General features: G+C 37.3%; 1 non-coding gene and 2 pseudogenes across 1 annotated transcript; all 3 read right to left on the reverse strand.

The window, feature by feature from the left end:
• Window positions 1–191, reverse strand: LOC143653881 (U2 spliceosomal RNA). The gene has a single exon (XR_013161592.1). It is a non-coding gene; the product is annotated as a U2 spliceosomal RNA (small nuclear RNA).
• Window positions 192–7,539: 7,348 nt separating this feature from the next.
• LOC143687572 (protein SET-like) lies at window positions 7,540–8,382 on the reverse strand (annotated as a pseudogene).
• Window positions 8,383–21,804: 13,422 nt separating this feature from the next.
• Window positions 21,805–22,743, reverse strand: LOC143682025 (olfactory receptor 2F1-like; annotated as a pseudogene).
• Window positions 22,744–23,021: the final 278 nt, after the last annotated feature.

The following is a 23,021-nucleotide window of genomic DNA, read 5'->3' on the forward strand; positions in this document are numbered from 1 at the left end:
AGGGGATGCACTGTTCCTGGAGGTACTGCAATACCAGGTCGATGCGTGGAGTGGATGGAGCAAGCTTTTATTCCATCTCCCTGCTCCAAATATCTATTTAATATTTTGTCCTCAGATAGAGGACGTATCAGATATTAAACTGATAAGAACAGGTACTACACTTGATCTTAGCCAAAAGACCATGAAGCGATAATTTGTACACTTCTAATGTTTAAAACTGAGCATCATCTTTCCTTTCCAGTGAAACAAAAAGAAAATTTAAAAATAAACAGAATAGGAGAAGGGGCCAAGATGGCGGCTTGGTAAGGTGCATGCATTTTACTTCATCCTCCAGAGCAACTACTAAATAACCAGAAACAATACAGAGCAGCTCCTGGAGCCACAACAGAGACCAGACACGCAACATGCCCGAGTCTGGACCAGCTGGACCTGCTGCGAGTCTCCAGGCGGTGAGCTCCCTGAGCCGCGTGCACTTCCCCAAGCTGCGGCGGCCGGCGGCCGGCGCTCCTCCCTCACGGGCTGCTTCCCGGACTGGCTGCAAGTCTCTGGACCGGCTGTGAATCTCGGAGCAGCGAGTTCCCCAAGCCGAGGCGGCCAGCGGCCGGCGCCCCACCCCCCACGGGCAGCTTTCCAGAGGGAAAGGAGGGAGTCTCCAACAGTAGCAGGGACTGAGTCTAACCGAACACCAATAGTGGCATTAATGAACAAATTCTGACTATTGAAAATAGGCCCCCAGCTCAGGCGAAACTGGTCGGGGCGGAAGTCGCCTATTGGGCTGGCTGGAAGAGAGGAAAGGGGATGAAACAGAGCCTTCTGTGGCTGTTTCTACAGAGGCTTGGTTGCCTCTGGACTCAGCGCTGGGATTACACAGGCTGCAGCTGCCCTAAACGCAGAAACAGGCTGCTTTCAGGGCTGTCTCCCATCTGAACCTTCCCCACGGGAGGGGTGAAAGGCAACTCGGGTAGAATCTCTCTCAAGGAATTCAAATCCCAGGGCTGCGCAATTTGAAGCCATTAAAACCAACCTACAACCTTTCCAATGTGTCCACCATGCCCCCAGCAGGGAGAGCCTTCCAAAGTTAAAGGAGCCACAACATATTTTGCTGGTGGGACCCGCAGACAGACAAGCACCACATACTGGGCAGGATAAGAAAAACAGAGCCCAGAGACTTCACAGGAAAGTCTTTCAACCTGCTGGGTCTCACACTCAGGGAAAACTGATGCTGGTGATTCCTTCCCCCTGAAAGGAGGCCAGCTTAGCCTGGAAAAACCCGGCTAGAGTCTGTAATACCTATGTAGACCCTCCTAAAGGTAGGGAGGGAAAAGGTACCTTACAAGCAGGACAAGAAAAAAGAAAATAAGAACTGAAAATTTACCCTCTGTTAAACAGAACTTAAGCTAGAGGCCCAGAAAAAGCTGAACTGAAGGTCAATGAACATATAGACAACAAACTCATCCAGGAAGAAAACCCTAGATAAAAGAAATGAAAGCAATCTCCAGAATAAACTAATTAAGGTAAATAAATGTCCAGACGCCAGCAAAAAATAACAAATCACACCAGGAAAATTGAAGATATGGCCCAGTCAAAGGAACAAACCAATAGTTCAAATGAGATACAGGAGCTGAGACAACTAATTCTGAATATACGAACAGAAATGGAAAACCTCTTCAAAAACCAAATCAATAAATTGAGGGAGGACATGAAGAAGGCAAGGAATGAACAAAAAGAAGAAATGAAAAGTCTGAAAAAACAAATCACAGAACTTATGGGAATGAAAGATACAGTAGAAGAGATGAAAAAAACAATGGAAACCTACAATGGTAGATATCAAGAGACAGAGGTTAGAATTAGTGAACTTGAGGATGGAACATCTGAAATCCAAAAAGAAACAGAAACTATAGGGAAAATAATGGAAAAATTTGAGCAGGGGCTCAGGGAATTGAATGATAATATGAAGCTCACAAATATACATATTGTGGGTGTCCCAGAAGGAGAAGAGAAGGGAAAAAGAGCAGAAAAACTAATGGAAGAAATTATCACTGAAAATCTCCCAACTCTTATGAAAGACCTAAAATTACAGATCCAAGAAGTACAGAGCACCCCAAAGAGAATAGATCCAAACAGGCGATCTCCAAGACACTTACTAGTTAGAATGTCAGAGGTCAAAGAGAGAGAGGATCTTGAAAGCAGCAAAAGAAAAACAATCCATCACATACAAGGGAAACCCAATAAGACTATGTGTAGATTTCTCAGCAGAAATCATGGAGGCAAGAAGACAGTGGGATGAAATATTTAAATTACTAAAAGAGAAAAACTGCCAACCAAGACTTCTATATCCACCAAATTTTCCTTCAAAAATGAGGGAGAAATTAAAACATTTTCAGACAAAAAGACACTGAGAGAATTTGTGACCAAGAGACCAGCTCTGCAAGAAATAATAAAGGGAGCACTAGAGTCAGTTACAAAAAGACAGAAGAGAGAGGTGTGGAAAAGAGTGTAGAAAGAAGGAAAATCAGATATGATATATAAAATACAAAAGGTAAAATGGTAGAAGAAAGTACAACCCAAACAGTAATAATACTAAATGTTAATGGACTGAATTTCCCAATCAAAAGATATAGACTGGCAGAATGGATTAAAAAACAGGACCCTTCTATATGCTGTCTACAGGAAACACATCTTAGACCCAAAGGTAAACATAGGTTGAAAGTGAAAGGTTGGGAAAAGATATTTCATGCAAATAACAACCAGAAAAGAGCAGGAGTAGCTATACTAATATCCAATAAAGTAGACTTCAAATGTAAAACAGTTAAAAGAGGCAAAGAAGGATACTATCTACTAATAAAAGGAACAATTCAACAAGAAGACATAACAATCATAAATATTTATGCACCGAACCAGAATGCCCCAAAATACGTGAGGCAAACACTTCAAATACTGAAAACGGAAATAGACACATCTACCATAATAGTTGGAGACTTCAATTCCCCACTCTCATCAATGTATAGAACATCTAGACAGAGGATCAATAAAGAAGCAGAGAATTTAAATATTACAGTAAATGAGCTAGACTTAACAGACATTTATAGGACATTACACCCCACAACAGCAGGATACACCTTTTTCTCAAGTGCTCATGGATCATTCTCAAAGATAGACCATATGCTGGGTCACAAAGCAAGGCTCAACAAATTTAAAAAGATTGAAATCATACACAACACTTTCTCAGATCATACAGGAATGAAGTTGGAATCAAAATAGGCAGAGTGCCAGAAAATTCACAAACACATGAAGGCTCAGTAACACACTCTTAAACAACCAGTGGGTCAAGGAAGAAATTACAAGAGAAATTAGTAAATATCTCGAGGCGAATGAAAATGAAAACACAACATATCAAAACCTGTGGGATGCAACAAAGGCAGTGCTAAGAGGGAAATTTATTGCCCTAAATGCTTATATCAAAAAAGAAGAAAGGGCAAAAATCCAGGAATTAACTGTCCACTTGGAAGAACTGGAGAAAGAACAGCAAACTAACCCCAAAGCAAGCAAAAGGAAAGAAATAACAAAGATTAGAGCAGAAATAAATGAAATTGAGAACATGAAAACAATAGAGAAAATCAATAAGACCAGAAGTTGGTTCTATGAGAAAATCAACAAGATTGATGGGCCCTTAGCAGGACTGACAAAAAGAAGAAGAGAGAGGACGCAAATAAATAAGATCAGAAATGGAAGAGGAGACATAATCACTGACCCCACAGAAATAAAGGAGGTAATAACAGGATACTATGAACAACTTTATGCTAATAAATACAAAACGTAGATGAAATGGACAAGTTCCTAGAAAGGCATGAACAACCAACTTTGACTCAAGAAGAAATAGATGACCTCAACAAACCAATCACAAGTAAAGAAATTGAAGATGTCATTCAAAAGCTTCCCAAAAAGAAAAGTCCAGGACCAGACGGCTTCACATGTGAATTCTACCAAACATTCCAGAAAGAATTAGTACCAACCCTGCTCAAACTCTTCAAAAAAATTGAAGTGGAGGGAAAGCTACCTAATTCATTCTATGAAGGCAACATCACACTCATACCAAAACCAGGCAAAGATATTACAAAAAAACACTACAGACCAGTCTCTCTAATGAATGTAGATGCAAAAGTCCTCAACAAAATTCTAGCAAATCGAATCCAGCAACACATTAAAAGAATTATACATCATGACCAAGTAGGATTCATCCCAGGTATGCAAGGATGGTTCAACATAAGAAAATCAATTAATGTAATACACCATATCAACAAATCAAAGCAGAAAAATCACATGATCATCTCAATTGATGCAGAGAAGGCATTTGACAAGATTCAGCATTCTTTCCTGTTGAAAATACTTCAAAGGATAGGAATACAAGGGAGCTTCCTTAAAATGATAAAGGGAATATATGAAAAACTCACAGCTAATATCATCTTCAATGGGGAAAAATTGAAAACTTTCCCCCTAAGATCAGGAAGAAGACAAGGATGTCCACTATCACCACTGTTATTCAACATTGTGTTGGAAGTTCTAGCCAGAGCAATTAGACAAGGAAAAGAAATACAAGGCATCAAAATTGGAAAGGAAGAAGTAAAACTATCACTGTTTGCAGATGATATGATACTATACGTCGAAAACCCTGAAAAATCCACAGCAAAACTACTAGAGCTAGTAAACGAGTACAGCAAAGTAGCAGGTTACAAGATCAACATTCAAATATCTGTAGTGTTTCTATACACTAGCAATGAACAAGCTGAGGGGGAAATCAAGAAACAAATTCCATTTACAATTGCAACTAAAAGAATAAAGTACTTAGGAATAAATTTAACTAAAGAGACAAAAGACCTATACAAAGAAAACTACAAGAAACTGTTAAAAGAAATCACAGAAGACCTAAATAGATGGAAGGGCATTCCATGTTCATGGATTGGAAGATTAAATATAGTTAAGATGTCAATTCTACCTAAATTGATTTACAGATTCAGTGCAATACCAATCAAAATCCCAACAACTTATTTTTCAGAAATAGAAAAACCAATAAGCAAATTTATCTGGAAGGGCAGGGTGCCCTGAATTGCTAAAAGTATCTTGAGGAAAAAAAAACGAAGCTGGAGGTCTCACGCTGCCGGACTTTAAGGCATATTATGAAGCCACAGTGGTCAAAACAGCATGGTACTGGCATAAAGATAGATAGATCGACCAATGGAATCAAATAGAGTGCTCAGATATAGACCCTCTCATCTATGGACATTTGATCTTTGATAAGGCAGTCAAGCCAACTCACCTGGGACAGAGCAGTCTCTTCAATAAATGGTGCCTAGAGAACTGGATATCCATATGCAAAAGAATGAAAGAGGACCTGTATCTCACACCCTATACAAAAGTTAACTCAAAATGGATGAAAGATCTAAACATTAGGTCTAAGGCCATGAAACAGTAAAAAGAAAATGTAGGGAGATATCTTATGAATCTTATAATTGGAGGCAGTTTTATGGACCTTACACCTAAAGCAAGAGCACTGAAAAAAGAAAGAAAGAAATGGGAGCTCCTCAAAATTAAACACTTTTGTGCATCAAAGAACTTCATCAAGAAAGTAGAAAGACAGACTACACAATGGGAGACAATATTTGGAAACGACATATCAGATAAAGGTCTAGTATCCAGAATTTATAAAGAGATTGTTCAACTCAACAACAAAAAGACAGCCAATCCAATTACAAAATTGGAAAAAGACTTGAACAGACACTTCTCAGATGAGGAAATACAAATGGCCAAAAGGCACATGAAGAGATGCTCAATGTCCCTGGCCATTAGAGAAGTGCAAATCAAAACCACAATGAGATATCATCTCACGCCCACCAGAATGGCCATTATCAACAAAACAAAAAATGACAAGTGCTGGAAAGGATGTGGAGAAAGAGGCACACTTATCCACTGTTGGTGGGAATGTCAAATGGTGCAACCATTGTGGAAGGCAGTTTGGCAGTTCCTCAAAAAGCTGAATATAGAATTGCCATATGACCCAGCAATACCATTGCTAGGTATCTACTCCGAGGACTTAAGGGCAAAGACACAAACAGACATTTGCACACCAATGTTTATAGCAGCATTATTTACAATTGCAAAGAGATGGAAACAGCCAAAATGTCCACCAACAGAAGAGTGGACAAACAAACTGTAGTATATACATATGATGGAATATTATGCAGCTCTAAGACAGAATAAACTTATGAAGCATGTAATAACATGGATGGACCTAGAGAACATTATGCTGAGTGAGACTAGCCAAAAACTAAAGGACAAATACTGTATGGTCTCACTGATATGAACCGACATTAGTGAATAAACTTGGAATATGTCATTGGTAACAGAGACCATCAGGAGTTATAAATAGGATAAGATAATGGGTAATTGGAGCTGAAGGGATACAGACTGTGCAACAGGACTGGATACAAAAACTCAGAAATGGACAACACAATACTACCTAATTTTAATGTAATTATGTTAAAACATTGAATGAAGCGGCATGTGAGGTATAGTTTTTTTTTCTCTCTATTATCGTTTTATTTCTTTTTCTGTTGTCTTTTTATTTCTTTTTCTAAATCGATGCAAATGTACTAAGAAATGATGAATATGCAACTATGCGATGATATTAAGAATTACCGATTGCATATGTAGAATGGAATGATTTCTAAATGTTTTGTTAGTTAATTTTTTTAATTAATAAAAAAATAAAAAACAAAAAAATAAACAGGAACAAAATTGCAATAGAGAAGGTCAATTCCAAATAAGATCCTCCAGGTTCCGCTGATTCTCCCATGGAGTGGCAGGGCTCAAGTCATCATTAGGAGAGAATTTTATTTTTTAAAAGTATCATTTTAAACTGCAGGAATGTCCAGTAAACATCACAATTAAACATTCCAAAGGAGAAGCTATGTTGTCAAAGTGCCCACTTAATTGACCCACACTCTTAAGCTCATCCTTTGTTGACCTTCTATAAGCCCATTTTAAAGTTTTTTCTTTTTTCAAACAAGAGAAAGTAGACAGATACACATGATGATAAATGCTAACTGTTCATATTGACATAGAGACACAGTGAAATCTCTGAGCCCAATATACAGAGAAAGAAGGAAAAAAGCTAGAATTCTATGCAGTACTACACAGGGTCTTAGCACCCTCAAGCTTCCAGCAGAGCAAAAGGAGCAGTTTTTTCTTTTTTCCCACAGAGCACAGTGGCATGTTAATTCCATAAAGTTTTTGGTTGAGACAGGAAGGAATAAAAATGAATTTGAAACAGAAACAGGTAGAGATTCTTTTCCCACTGTATTCTATGCAAGGTATTTCCCTCCAAATAAGTTGTGAACCACAGTGTAAAGGAGAAAAAAGATATCTCAAGAAACAGGGCAACTGAGCACAAGAGGAAAAAAAAAAAAAACACTGCAACTTGCTTCCAGGGACTGGGGAAAATTTAAAAAAGAAAGGTTGGAATTGGAATCCATCAGTGTTCTATTAGTTTTCTTCTCCTTCACTCTCCTCTCCTTCCTCTCCCTCCTCATCATTTTCATCTTCTTCCCCCTTCATCCTCATCCTCATCTTCACATCTTCTAATCCTTCATCATCATCATCATCATCATCTTCTTCTTTTCTTTCCCCTTCTTCATCATCCATATCAGGAACCAAATAGTACTATAGTGGATTTGACCAAATATCATCTTTGATGACCTCTCCTAACTCATCTGCACCTGCGTCAGAATGGTCAGTAAACCAGGTAAAGAAGCTCTCTGGTTCATGTTGCCTGTTTCTGATGGCTTTCTTCTGTGTTAGACTTGAACATTTCATCAAATCCTTTCCAGATTTCCATTGAGTTCAGTCAACTTTGAGGATGGATCACCACTCTCATTCAGAGGAGATTCTTTGGAGAGAGCTTTATTTTTGAAGTAAGGATTTTCATCAAAATAAAAATCTATTCTGTAACTTGATTTAATATCTTCAAATTCTGTCACTTCAACTCTTGCAAATAATTCAGTGCCACTTTATCTTCCTCCCCAAGCAATGGAGACACTTGTGGATGATTGACAAATGTTGTTATTCCAAAATTGGGGATTTTGGTGACCTCTTCTGATGAATGGTTGGCAGAGTTTATTGTATTTCTGTTCTACTTTCAAAGTTTCCTCAATCGCTTGTTCATTAAGTCTGTCTATTTCATTTTGTAATTCATCAGTATGTTCAATTGATTCCTACTGCTCTTTTCCTCCTTTTGGCAAGTCCAGAGCTACCCATGTTTCCTCTGGCCTGAGGGCTGGAAGCAAGTTTACTCTGAGCCAGGAGTGAAGACTGGCATTTGGGGGCCATGCTGTGAAGCCACCTGGTCCTGAGCTTTTCTTTTTGGAGTTTTTTATTACTTAGTCAGTCTATTTGCAAGTAATTGGTTTGTTGTGATCTTCTATTTCTCCTCGAGTCAGTGCAGGTACCTTGTGTGTTTCTAAAATTTTGTTCATTTTATCTAGTTTATCTAACTTATTGCTGTACCATCATATATAATATAATATCTTTTTGTAGTCCCTTTATTTCAGCAGGGTCAATAGTAATGTCCCCCTTTTCCTATCTGATTTTTATTATTTGTGTCCTCTTTCTTTTTCTTTACCAGTCTAGTTAAAGTTTTGTCAATTTTATTGATCTTTTCAAAGAACCAACTTTTGGTTTTGTTGATCCTCTTTCTCTCTCTCTCTTTTGTTCTCTATTTCATTTATCGCCACCAATCTTTGTTATTTCCTTCCTTCTGTTTGTTTTGGGTTAGCTTGCTCTTCTTTCTCTAATTCTTCCAAATCAGGTTAGATCTCTGATTTGAAGTCTTTCTTATTTTTTCTTAAAATTTTTTTTTTTTAATGTGAGCATTTAGGGCTATAAATTGCACTCTCAGCACTGCCCTGGCTGTATGCATAGGTTTTGGCATATAGATATATATATATATATTTTCAGTTTGATTCTCCTAAGATATTTCATAGTTTTGCTTGTGATCTCCTCTTTACCCATTGGTTGTTTAGGAATATGTTGCTTAATTTTCCGTATTTGTGAATTTTCCATTCCTCCTCCTGTTATTGGTATTTGGCTTCATTGTGTTGTAGTTGGAGAAGATACATTGTGTGATTTCAATATTTTTGAATTTATTGACACTTGTTTTGTGACATAACATATGCCTATCCTTTAGAATGATCCATGTACAATTGAGAAGAATGTGTGTTCTGTTGTTGTTGGGTGAAGTGTTCTATATATGTCTGTTAGGTCTATTTGGTTTAGAGTATCATAAAAGTCTTATATTTCCTTATTGATCTTCTGATCAGATGTTATCCATTATTGAAAGCGTTATATTAAAGTCTCCTAACATTAATGTAGAACCATCAATGTCTCCCTTCAAATCTGTTGGCATTTGCTTCATAATTTGGAGGCACTACTGTTAGCTACATATATATTTTTAATTGTTTCATCTTCTTGTTGAATTGACACCTTTATATAATGACCATCTTTGTCCCTCATAACAATTTTGCCTAAAGTCTATTTTATCTATTATTAGCATCGCCACCTCATTCTTTTTTAGTTGTGCTTGCATGGTATATATTTTTCCATCCTTTCATTTTCAGCCTATTGTCTTTGAATTTAAGGTAAGTCTCTTGCAGAAAGCATATAGTTGGGTCGTGATTTTTAATCCACTCTGCCAATCTCTGCTTTTTAACTGTAGTGATTAAACCATTTACATTTAAAGTCACTATTGATTATGTTGGACTTTCTTCTGCCATTTTGATATTTAAACTATGTAAGTCTTATGCTTTTTGTTTTTCAGTTCTTCCATTAATGCCTGCTTTTATGTTTATTTGTATGTGTGTGTTGTTCATCTTTTGTACTTTCTTTTTTCTATATGCATATTTTTTTCCATATGTTTTCTTGCAGTTATCATGGGGTTAAAATGTAACATTCTAAATAAATACCAATCATGTTTGGTTTGATAGAAACTTGACTTCAATAGTATATTCATGCTTTTTTCCCCACTACCTCTCCATCAACCACCTTTTCTTGTACTTGTTACGAATTCCATCTTCATATATTGTATATCCTCAACCATAGATTATCCTTACTTTTCATTTATTTGAATTTTAGCACCTCTAAGAAGTAAGAAGTGGAGTTACATATCTAACAATACAATGCAATTATACTAGCATATATAATAACCCAAATGGTTTCCCTTACCAGAGTTCTTTATTTCTGTATGTGACTTTGACTCCTCTCTAGTGTTCCTTCCTTTCAATCTGCAGAACTTTCTTCAGAAATACTTATAAAGGCAGGGGATGAACTCCTTTAGCTTTCGTTTATCTGGCAATGCCTTAGTTTCTCTCTCCTTTTTTGAAAGGAATTGTCATCATATATAAAATTCTTATTTGGCAGTTGTTTTTCTTCAGCACTTTCCACCCACTGCCTTCTTGCCTCTATGATTTCTGATGAGAAATTGGCAAATCAGTCATTTGGAATACCCTTGTTCATAACTCTTTGCTTTTCTCTTGTTGCTTTCAGAACTTTTTCCTTTGTACTCACTAGTGTGATCAGTGTATGATGGAGCACATTTTTCTTCATGTTTATCCTGTTTGATGTTCTTTGGGCTGCTTGGATTGCATATTTATGTATTTTGTTAAGTTTGGGATGTTCACTGTCTTTATTTCTTTGAATATTCCTTCTGCCCCTTTCTTGCTTTCTTCTTCTTGAGCCTCCCATCATGTGGTATATTTGATGCTGTCCCAGAAGTGCCAATTTAATATATATATATATTTTCTGCTCCTCAACTGGTCTCTCCTTTTTTTTTTTTGGCATGGGCAGGCTCCAGGAATTGAACCTGGGTCTCCAGCACGACAGGCAAATTTTTGCCACTGAGCCACCATTGCATCACCCAGCCTGTCTCATCTTAATTGACTTGCCTTTGAGTTTGCTGATTCTTTCTTCTTCCAGCTCCAATTTCCTCCAAATTCTTTCTGGGAATTTTTCATTTCAGTTATTGTGGTCTTCAACTCCAGTAGTTATGTTTGATTCTTTCTTTAAAATGATCTCTTTACTAAGATTCACATATTACTCAATGTTTTCTTGATATCCTTTGGTTCTTTCTCTCTGTATTTCATTCATCAACTTGAATATTTTTAAGATCTGATTTTGAAATCTTTGTTTGATATGTCCACATTGTGGTCTTCTTCACTGTTATTTTCAAGAGTTTTGTCCTCTGCATTTGGATTGGCCATTTCCTGTTTCTTTGTTTATCATGTGCCTTTCCTCTGAAGAACTAATGAAATAAATCCCCTTTTATTAAAAGTCAATCCATCTCTGGTGTGTTGCATTCTGGCAGCTAGCAAACTAGAACACTTCTTCATGGAGGAGGCAGGTTAGGCTGCTCGGAAAGGAGGTAAGTTAGAGAGGCTTAATCATAATCAGAATTTGCAGCCAAGAACTGAACAAAGGGCCTTAAGTAGGACTCTAACTATTTGTATGCTTTCTCCTCTAGACTATAAGCTTCTTGAAGTTAGGGATTTTTTTCTGCCTTATTTTTTTATATGGAGATTCCTAGCAAATATTGCACAGTAAATTTTTTTTTTGGAGCATGAATAAAATAAGTTTTTAAAATTTGGTCTTGAGGGTTGTTCCCAGATGCAAAGATGTCCAAGGTATGTTCTGGGATTTCCTCTTATCCTTATTTCTTAGGCTGGGGCAAGTGGCTCTTCCTGCTTCTCTCATAATCCAGGCCAGGCTCAGCGACAGAGAGATTATTGCTCACTTACTTCTCAGTATACTGATTAATCAGGCTTAATACCAGGCTGGTAAGATTAAGGCCTCATGGAATTTATATCAATTATAATATGTTTCCCAATTTTTTGAGATTAAGCCATTTCCTTGGCAAAATTGCTGACATTTGTTTGAATGTTAAAGTAAATAATAAAAGATCAATATACACATCTGTTACTTGCAATGAAAACATTTGGAAACTGATAATGCTCATAGATTAAGTCAGTAAGGAAGTGACTCTTAAATCCTTAGGGCTTTGTTTTGGATAAATCTTTCTGTCCATGTTTGCCCTTGGAACACCTCCCTAATCATTTTGCTTAGGTTTTAACCTCTATAAAGGGATAAAGATATCATTATTTTTTAGTACAGATGTACCAAGCAATTTTATGCCCTTTACTTCTTTGTCTGTAAAAACACTAGCAAGCAAGTCCTTTAGCCTTTGTTTTAATATTCGCCTCATGTCATTTTATAACATGGAGGGAGAAGGAAATTCTATTGGTTATTCCAAGGATAAGGAGAGACCACAGGGACAGTTGGAAAAGTCCAACTTCTAGAAAAGCCACTTAGATGCTGTGCTGGTTTGAAAGGATTTATGTACCCTAGAAAAGCCATGTTTAAATCCTAATCCACCTTATGGAGGCAGCTGCTTCTTTTAAACCCTATTCAACACTGTAGATTATCTTCACAAAGCTGTAGCTCCACCCATTCAATATGAGTCTTGATCAGTTTACTGGAATCCTTTAAAAGAGGAAGCAGTTTGGAGAAAGCATCAGAATGATTAAAGAGCCACAAGAATCACAGAAACCATGCAGCCAGAGACCTTTGGAGATGAAGAAGGAATATGTTCCTGGGGGAGCTTCATGAAACAAGAAGCTGGGAGAGAGTGCTAGTAGATGCCGCCATGTTCGCCATGTGCCTTTCCAGTTGAGAGAAAAACCCTGAACATCATCAGCCTTCTTGAATTAAGATATCTTTCCCTGCATGCCTTAGATGAAACATTTCTATAGATTTACTTTAATTGGGACAATTTCACAGCCTTAGAACTGTAAATTTATAGCTTAGTTAATTCCCCTTTTTAAAAGCCATTCCATTTCTGGTGTGTTGCTCCTGGCATCTAGCAAACTAGAACAGATGCCCCTTAGGAAAGGCTTGAGAGGGATGAAAAGACTTTCAGAGAATAAGATTTGCCTGTAAAAATCTCCCCAAATGCATGGTGGATACCAGTGGAATGCTTTCAACATTGTCTGCATATTAGAATCACTTGGGAAAGTTTAAAAAGTCTGGAAGCCCAGGTCACACTCCAGAGCATTTAAATCAATCTCAAGGGGATGAAACTCAGACATCACTATATTAGAAACTTTTAATGCTTCCCACGTGTTTACAGTGTGAAGCTCAGTTTGAGAACCATTTCTTTAAGGGAAACCTCTAATCTTATCTTTGAATATCCCACGTGGCATTTGAGAGAATGAAATGTTTTGGGATAAACCTAGACTGAGGTCTTTGAGGGGGGAAGATGCTTAGGAGTCATTTATATTAAACTCTATTTTCTGTTTGAAAAGCTGAGGCTAGCATAGTTTAAATGATTTGCCTCAGATTGCACCATGAATGAATGAAGAATTTATTTTGAATACTTGCCTTTTGTGTTCTGGGTTTCTCCTTAACCGTAGTTTTCCTTGATCTGTCCAAAACCAATGTTCTAGAATATCTTGACTCTAAGTAAGAACTAGTGATTATCAAATGAAATAAGGTATTAAAAATCCCTTCATAAACTTTCAAGTTGATAGAAGTTTGATAATGCTTTCAAGCACTATTAAAATGAAAAGGATGCATATTAAGGAAATGACATATGGACTACAGAATCAAATTAAACAGAAATGAAAACAATTTATACAAAACAGAGATTTGAGTTGCCATGAACCTGGAGAGATGGCCGAGTAGATGGATCCTATCTTTCCCGCTGAGAGCTAGCTGGAACTTTACCCTTTTCCTTCTTTCAGTTCTTCTCTGGCCAGAAGATGTCACTACAGAAATTACTAAGAATAGAAACTGGTTTTGGCACAATATGCAGAGGCTGAGTTTCAGAGCCCTGTACCTAGGAACTCACTAGCTGCCCCAAAAACCTGCTTCCTTTGTCAGCATGTTAGTAACCAGGTTCTGGTCCCCCAAAATGATTCCTGAGTGTTGGGTACAGCAACTGAAATTCTTATCAATGAAGAGAATAAAATGCAAAGTGAGAATAAGAGAAAGAATAAAAGCTGAAATTGTTTTTTAAATTTATTTTTTATTTTGGTAACATATATATCTATGATATATATATATTATTAAATTTGCCCTTTTAAACATTTTAAGTAACACTATTCAGTGTTATTAATTACATTTACAATGCCGTGCATCATCCTCAGCATCTATTACCAAAACTTTATCATCACCCAAAACAGAAATTATAAACCCATTAACCAACAACTTTCCATCCTCCCTCACCAGCCTCTTGTTAACTTCTAATCTATTTTCTGTTTATATGAATTTTCTTATTCTAATATGTCATATAAGTGGAATTTCATATAAGTTGGCTTGTGTGTAGATTATTTCACTTAACACAGTGTTTTCAACATTGATCTATGTTGAAACCTTCTATCAGCAATTCATTCCATTTCATGGCTAAAACACTATCCCATTGAACATATATAACATATTTTGCTTATCCATTCTTCCCTTGATGGACACTTGGGTTGCTTCCTTCTGTCAGCAATTGTGAATAATCTTACTATGAATATTGGTATGCAAATATCTGTTCAAGTCTCTGCTCTCAATTCTTTGGGGTATATACCTAGCAGTGGGATTACTGGATCTTATGGTAATTCTATGTTTACCTTTCTCAGGAACCCCCAAGCATGTTTTTCACAGCAGCTACACAATTTTACATTCCTACAAGCAAGGTAGGTGGATTCATAGTTCTCTGCATCCTTTCTAACACTGAAAAACTGAAGACAAATTAAAACATTTGCATGATTCCACTTATGTGAAATATCTAGGATATTTTTTCTGGATCTAGACTTCTAGGTTCACACTTTTATTTTCCTTTAAACACTACAATGTCACTCCACTTCCTTCTGGCTTGCTGTTTCTGATAAGAATTGTTGTCTAAACATAATGTGTTCCTCTAAAATTAACATGTATTCCTTGTCTCTTTTTTTCAGGCTGCTTTTAAGATGTTCTCTTTATCATTTGTTTTCAACAGTTTGATTATGATGTATGTTGGTATGTGTTGTGTGTGTGTTTGTGTATGTGTTTATTCCATTTATGATATGTTGAGGCTTTTGGATACATGGGTTTATATTAATTAAACAAATTTGCAAACATGTCAGCCATTGTATCTTAAAATATGTTTTGCCTCCCCTCCTGTTCTTCTAGGACTCCAATTACGTGTATATTTATCACCCTAACATTATTCCACAAGTCTTTTTTCTCTCTATGCTTTATATGGGATACATTCTATTGCTAAATCTTCAAGTTCACTGATCTTTTCTTTTGCAGTGTCTAAGCAAGTGTTAATCCCATCTAGTGAAATGTTCACTTTAGATATTTCATCTTTACTCTCCAGAATTTCCATTTAGTTCTTTAAATATGTTTTCCATTTCACTTATTATATTCATGCTTTCCTTTATATTCTAGCTCATTGTTAAGGAAATCTCACTCCCAAGAGGAGGTTATAACAAACACACACTAAGTGCTCATCCTCAGGCCTTCCACTACAGCCACCTCCCATTCTATTGTGTGTCTTCCACAGCCTGGGGCAGATGTTAAGTCTAATGCAAAGGCCTTATTGGAACTTAAACCTGGAAATCAAGACCACACCAGACCCAAATACTTATCAGCATGGACATTCTCAGTGGCAGGCACTTCCTCTTGTGGTGGCTAAAAACCACAATCCAACAGTATAGCTATGCTTCTCTTCTCCAGCATTAAGGGGTGTGTATGGAGTCACCATCCATTGATCCTGACCAGGAGCAGTTTTTGGCAGCCCTGAGAGAACAGCCATGATGGGACTTCTTCCTCTGCTCTTTTGGGCTCTTTGTGCTATGTAAGTGACAAGGAGATTTGCCTTTTCCTGGCTCTGCATTCTTTGCAATAGAGGGATCATTTGATGAAAGTTTCTTTTGCCCCAAACCTATGTTCCCAGGATGCACTGTTGTAATAACTCAGTCCAAAATCATATATAGCATATTAAGAATATCTGCTATTATAGTACTTATCTGCTATTTTCATCATTCCTGTCATTTCAGGTCTGTTTGTTGATTAATTTGCCCCAAGTTATGAGTTATATTTTCCTGCTCTTCATATGCCTAGTAATTTTTTATTAGATATTGGAAATTGTGGTTTTTAAGTATTAAGTGCTTGATGCTATTGTATTCTTTCAAAACATGGACTTTTTCTCATAATCAATTAAGTTACTTGTGGATCAGTTGGTCCTTTTGATGTTTGTTTAGGGCAGGTTCAGTGCAGTCTTTATTAAAGGACTAATTTTGCTTGGCCTCTGAAGAATAGCTTTTCTGTTGTCTCCCTGCCTATTTCTCAGCACTAGTTGCAAAATTCTGAATGAACAAAACCTGGGTCTGTGTAAATTCTGGGAATTGTTTGTTTTGTACCACTCCTGTAATTTTTATTCCTTGGATGTTATTCTTCTCAAGACTGTGGGAATTCTACTTACTCATACACAGATTGGTGTTTAACCAATGACTCAGAGGGAACTTTTACTGATTTCTTAAACTTTTTGTTTGAGCAGCTTGCTCCTTCCTGGAGTGGTACTGTTCTCCTTGGCATCCTCCAACTTCAATCTCTGTCCCATCAACTCAACAATATTTCTGGATTCTGTTAGTATCCCCCCCTCTCTCTTTGCCATACTCTGGATATTAACTCCTGGCAGAAAATCTGTGTGGTGCTGTGCTGTCTGCTTTTCAACATCTGAAAACAGTGATTTTTAATTGTTTATGCTAGCTGGGAATTCTAGACCCTTTTACTGCCTCATGGCTGGAAATAGAGCTTCTATAATTTTTATTTCTGATTTCTTGTTCTATATTCCTAAAAGGCCCTTTCAATTTATCTTTCAACCATTTTATTAATTCATGTTTTAAATTTTCAGCAACAGGAGTTACCCATTTATATTTAAGAAGGGATGACTGTGTGGTAATAGACTGCTCCTGTGTAATTGTGAGGGTAGGCTACATTTGTATAAGTCTCTGCTCTGGATGGGCAGTGCCATCAGAACTTTAAGTATGTGGATAAACAATGTCAAGTGGTAGAATTCACTTTGGAATGGGCAGGTAGGAGTTGATTTTAAAGCTGCCCATCTCCAAAATGCCTTAAGAGGAAACACTCTGTGGCAACAAAATCTGCATTAGAGATCTGAGCATTTCTCAGATACTTTATCATATTTTTCATTCATTAGTCTTCCTTTTAATTTCATCCTTTTGGCTTTTCATTCAGTGTATTTCCTCCCAATGAGTTTCTGTACCTGAGGTATGGAGAAGACCATTCTGGTCAGCTTTCAGTAAATTTCCTCTAGATTCTGTAGGATGCACCTCCCTCTCTCTATACATTATCACTTTCATAATTTTATTTTTTATATTTTTCCTTACTAATCTTTGATTGTGATGAGATATATCCAGATGTGGTCTTTTCCAGTAGATACTGCATGTGGATTACTTTTGGTGCCCATCTGTCAGTTTCCTTTCTTAGGTCTATTTTTGGAGGGCATGTTAAAGGTGCCCAGCTTGTATGTCTCTTCCCAATTTCTAACAGGCTTTTTTCAGGGATTCTGTGAGATCTTTTGTGAAATCTCCTATTACAATTGTATTATGTCTGATATTTGAATGTAGAAGGAGCAATCCATAGAACATTATTAATACAGAGATTTTCCTGCTTTTATCTTCATTTATAGTATTTACTCGTGAAGTATATATTTTGATAGAGTTGTATTGCAGGTTTACTCAAATTTACGAAAAAAAAATGATGAAATTTTATAACTGTACATTTTATTATTGAGAATCCCCATTTTATAGGATATAGAGAGATATATCACATGATTTTATTTTAAATTATTCTAAGAACTTATGCTTTATGAAAAATTATTACTTATAATTTGGTGTTGAGATTTGGTCAGAAACACAAATTCTTTTAAAAAATTCTTTGTTTTAACAAAAGAAGAATATTATCAGCTTTATGATGATAAACTTTGTTTTAGTTTGCTAAAGTTGCCAGAATGACTATGTACTAGAACATATATTATACTGATCCATTATATCAGAAATGGATTGACAATTATAAAAGGGATTTATTCTGTTTACAAGTTTGCAGTTCTAAGGCCTTAAAAATGTCCAGACTAAGGCATCCAGAAAAAGATGCCATGAGTTTAAACAAAAGCCAATGTCTATCACATGGGAAGGCACATGCTGGCATCTGCTGGTCCTTGTTCTTGGTTCTGTTGCTTCCAGCTTCTGATCCCAGTGGCTTCCTCTCTAAGCACCTGTGGGACCTCAGTTAGCTGTCCCAGGACAAAACTCTGGGTTTCATATCTTAGCATCTTTCTGGGCCAGAAATTTCTTCTCTTCAGGTTCTGGGTATTTCTGTGAGTCCTGCTAAGCACTGGGTTATTTCCATCTTGATCTTCAAATGTCTGTGTCTGAGCTTTCTCCAAAATATTTCCTCTTTTAAAGGACTCCCATAAACCAATTATGATCCACCTTAAATGGATGGAGTCACATCTTCATCTAATCAAAAGGTCACTCCCACAATTGGATATGTCACATCTCTATGTAAACAACCTAATCAAGAGGTCCTACTCTATTATATTAGATCAGTATCAAAAGAACATGACTCTTCTGGAGTACATAAGAGTTTCAAACTAGTGCACAATTTATGATATGTTTTCCAGGAATTCACTACAGGAAGATATATTAGGAAATTTATTAGACATCTTGGAATGAATTTGTTTTGAGGAAATTTCAATTCAAGATAAGATGCAAGTATTTATGGATTTTCAGTTAATAGGAAAACCTTTTCACACTATTAAAATTTTGCCTGAGTATATTTTTATTTTATTGTTTAAAAACTAAGCAAAACAGAAACCATATGTATGGCTGGTTAAAGTACAAGATAAATAGAACCAGGGGAGATTTGCTAAACCCAAGATTGTGGGTTGCTCCTCTGGATGGTGGGTTCCAATCCTCACTAACACTCACCTTTACTGTCATTATAAATATGGATTCCTTTTGATTGGATGCAGGGAATAATCTATCCATTTTTAAAAACAGGAGCCTATTGGCCTCTCTGTTGGTAATATACTTTAATTTCTTGCTCCATAAGTTGCTATTCTCAACTTCCCAGTCCAGTGATCCATATGAAAATCAGGTGGACTTTAGACTTAACTATTCCATGAGTGGCTTCTCTTATTCTGTTTATCATCTTGTGGCAAAAGTAATCAAAAACAATATGAGACACTTGATGCTTTAAGTCAGGGATCAGGATTCAGCTGTGAACTAAGTTTTATGAGCTTAGTACAGAAACTTCTTATCAATGATTACGTGGAATCTGTTCAATAAGACTACTTCAAGAATGACTTCACTCATTGGGAACAATGAGTTCCCAATGCTTCATTTGGTGAAGCAAATGGTTATTTCCAGTGGCAGAAATAGGGACATATTTTGGAATTCTTTCTTTTTGACTTAATGAATTGATGTGTTCTTTGGATAAGCTAGATTTATGCATACCTGCCATGGAGAATAGAAATGTACTTGTCTTAAGCCACAGTAGGTAGCTTAAACAACAGGAATGAATTATCTAACTATTTTGGAGTCTAGAAATCCAATATCAAGGTATTGGGGGCACTTGCTTTTTCCTGGAATCTGTGGCATTCTGGCATTCCTCTGTCACATGGTGATCCCTATCACTCCCTCTATCTGCTCCTCTGGTTTCTGCTGACTTCTTGCTTCTTCTGTGTCCAATTTCCTTGACTTATAAGGACTTCAGCCATAGTGGTTTAAGGTCTGCTGTCATTCGGTTTGGCCACATCTTAACTAATACTAGCATCTTCAATGGTCTTATTTACAAATGGGCTCACACTCACAGGACCTGGGATTAGGCTTTCAACATGCCCTTTATGGGGGACACAATTTAATCCCCAACAGTATAATTTTACATGCTAAAGTTTATTTTAACTATTATTATTAGAAGTTGCCTTAATAAATTATTGTCCCTACTATAGAGTTATATAATGAAGAAAGATTACAGTTCAACCAGTATAAAACCAAGGTTATTGGTTTGGTTGATATGTATAACCTTTAACTGGTTTTATCAAAAAGCCTCATACACAAAGGTTGATTATTCAGTTATTTTCGTGATCATTTTACAATCAGGCTATGTTACAAGCTATGTTATCAGGCTATGTTATAAGCCACTAGGATACTACACTGCTCAAAGCCAGATGTCCCAGAGATGTGTGATGAGGATAAAAGAGCATATATCAAATTATAAATGCTTGAGATTTGTTCTCCCTTACAATCTAAGGAGGAAGAATCCTTGCTCCTGAGGTTTCTTTGCTGTACAAATTGCAGACATTGGCAAAATGCGAGCAAAAATCTGAACTTGGAGAAGAGCAAGGAAAAAATAACTTGGTTGATTTGGAAGAGAAATTAATAGCTAGAGAAAGGTCTAAAGATGAGAGATTAAAGAGTTTTGTTGGGAATTTAAAATGGTGCTGTACTGCATAGAGCCCTTTGGCATTTTCTCAAAAGTTTGAGTAAGGGTGGGCCACGGTGGCTCAGCGGCAAGAATGCTTGCCTGCCATGTCAGAGGACCCCAGGTTTGATTCCCGGTGCCTGCCCATGTAAAAAAAAAAAAAAAGGAAAAGTTTGAGTAAAGGTTTGAATGGTTTTACTTTATGTTTTTCTGTTATGTGGTCAATGCAAACCAGAGATTAGTAATACTTATATAAGAGGTGATTTATTATGATTTTTAAAAGTTGTTTTAACATTTTTAAAGATAAAATGATCACTGCTTTGCTTTATGTTTTGGCATTTTTAGATTTTAGTCACTCAGTTGCATGTTAAAAGAAAAGAACAAAATTATTGCCAGTGGAGAATTTTGATTCTTTCCTTGGTTAAGTCCTTGACCCACCTATGATCATGAATGGCTTGGTCTTCTAGTCAAGCATGCATCCTGAATATAGTCCTCAGTTTTCTCAAGGTGATGTTTTTATACCTAATTGTTTAGAAAGATATTTGTTTGAGGTTCTGATCCTTGACTTTTTGGCCAGCTATTTGCTACCACTGCAGGTTTAAAAGGAAAATATGCAAAGCTAAGTCTCTATGACACTGGGACGAATTCTGCCCACCTTGGCTGTGATAGACATTATGATCCCTTTGACCCTAAATCCCTATGTGTATTTCCCATCCTAATGAGCTGGGTGGGACCAGATGTGAGTCACATGGGTGACCATTGCACCTTTAGCCTAAGGCCTTTTTGATCCCATGGGTACAGTGAATTTTGTAACTTATAGCCTTTTTTCTCTTTCCTCACTTGTTGCAGGAAAGCTGGGACATACATTTGTAGGACATAGTGAGGAAATAGATTTTCATGGCATGAATTTTGTGCACTGAACTGACTCTTGATTTTATCTTCCTTTCTGATTCTGGTATACCAGTATATAATATTTTTTCTTTTTGTATGGTGTGTTTATTTCTAAATTGTTTCAATATCACACTTTTTGCAGTAGAACAGGGATCAAAAATTAGGATCCAAAGATAAAACTCATTTCCCCATTACTTCAAAAGATGTATTGACTTTGGTCTCCAAACCTTGTCTCTTCACACATATCCATCCCTATTCCTTTTGCATTATGTTAGAGGACAAGCTCCAGTGCCTGTTGTGTTCAGAATGAAGGTCTGTCAGTATACAAATCACTTCCTAACATTTTAATTCAGAGCTGCTGTTTAGAGTTCAACTCAGAGCAGCCTTCATATCTTTGTTCGGTAGACAATAGATGAAAAGATTGAGCATAGGTGTCACCACCGCATAAAAGACCATTACCACCTTGTCCTGCTCTGCTGAGGCAGTGGAGTGAGGCTGCATAAAGGTGAAGAGGGCTATCCCATAAGACATGGAGACCACAGTGAGGTGGGAGGCACTGGTCCCAAAGACTTTGTGATGACCCTATGTGGAGTGGATTCACAAAATGTTGGCCACAATGTAGCAGTAGGAAAGTGAGACCAGGCAGCAGGGCACCAGCAGCACCACTATGCTGGAGGCCACTAGGACCACCTGATTGAAAGTGGTGTCCACACAGGCCAATCTAATCAGTGCCAGTGTCTCACAGGTCACGTGATTCAACACATTTTGCCCATAAGTGGGCAAGTGCATGGTGACCATGGTCTCCATGATAGTGTTAGCCAGGCCCACAAGCTAAGAGATAGCTGTTAGTATCACACAGAGTCTTGGGTTCATCACTGACATGTAATGCAGTGGGTTACAGATGGCCACATAGCAGTCATAGGCCATTGCAGCCAACAATAGGAACTCACTTCCACCATAAGCCAGAGTGAAGAAGAGCCGGACTCTACACCAGGTGAAGGAGATGACCTTCTTCTCCAGGAGGAAATGCACCAGCATCTGGGGAACACCACTGGAGATGTAGCAGATGTCCACAACTGAGAGGTTGCAGAGGAAGAAGTACATGGGCAGGTGGAGTTGTGCATCCAGCCCAGTCAAGAGGATGATGAGCCCATTTCCCAGCAAGGTGAGCAGGTAGGCAGCACCAAAAGGACAGAATCCAGTCTGTGTCTGCCTGTCACTGGAGATGCCCATTAGGACAAACTCACTCACCCAAGTTAGGTTGTCCTTCTTCATGCAAGAGGGAGGTGAGTCTGCCAGGGGAGGAGGAGAGTCAGGAAGGGGAAGTAAAGCTATGGATTAAGACTGAAGCTAAAATTGGGAAACATACCTTAAATTCCTTAATCTAGGTGTTTTGGTGGAATGCAAATGAAAACACTGGAGAAAGAAACTTTGGCTTCCACAGTAAATTGGAGATTCTCAGGGCTGAAGTCTCCACTTTTTCGATCATCCTTTTTTTTGTGTGTGTGTCTAGTGCCCAACACCATTATAATCATATAAGAGATAGTTTATCA

Source organism: Tamandua tetradactyla, chromosome 1 (genome assembly GCF_023851605.1).
Source record: "Tamandua tetradactyla isolate mTamTet1 chromosome 1, mTamTet1.pri, whole genome shotgun sequence".
Lineage (NCBI taxonomy): Eukaryota > Metazoa > Chordata > Mammalia > Pilosa > Myrmecophagidae > Tamandua > Tamandua tetradactyla.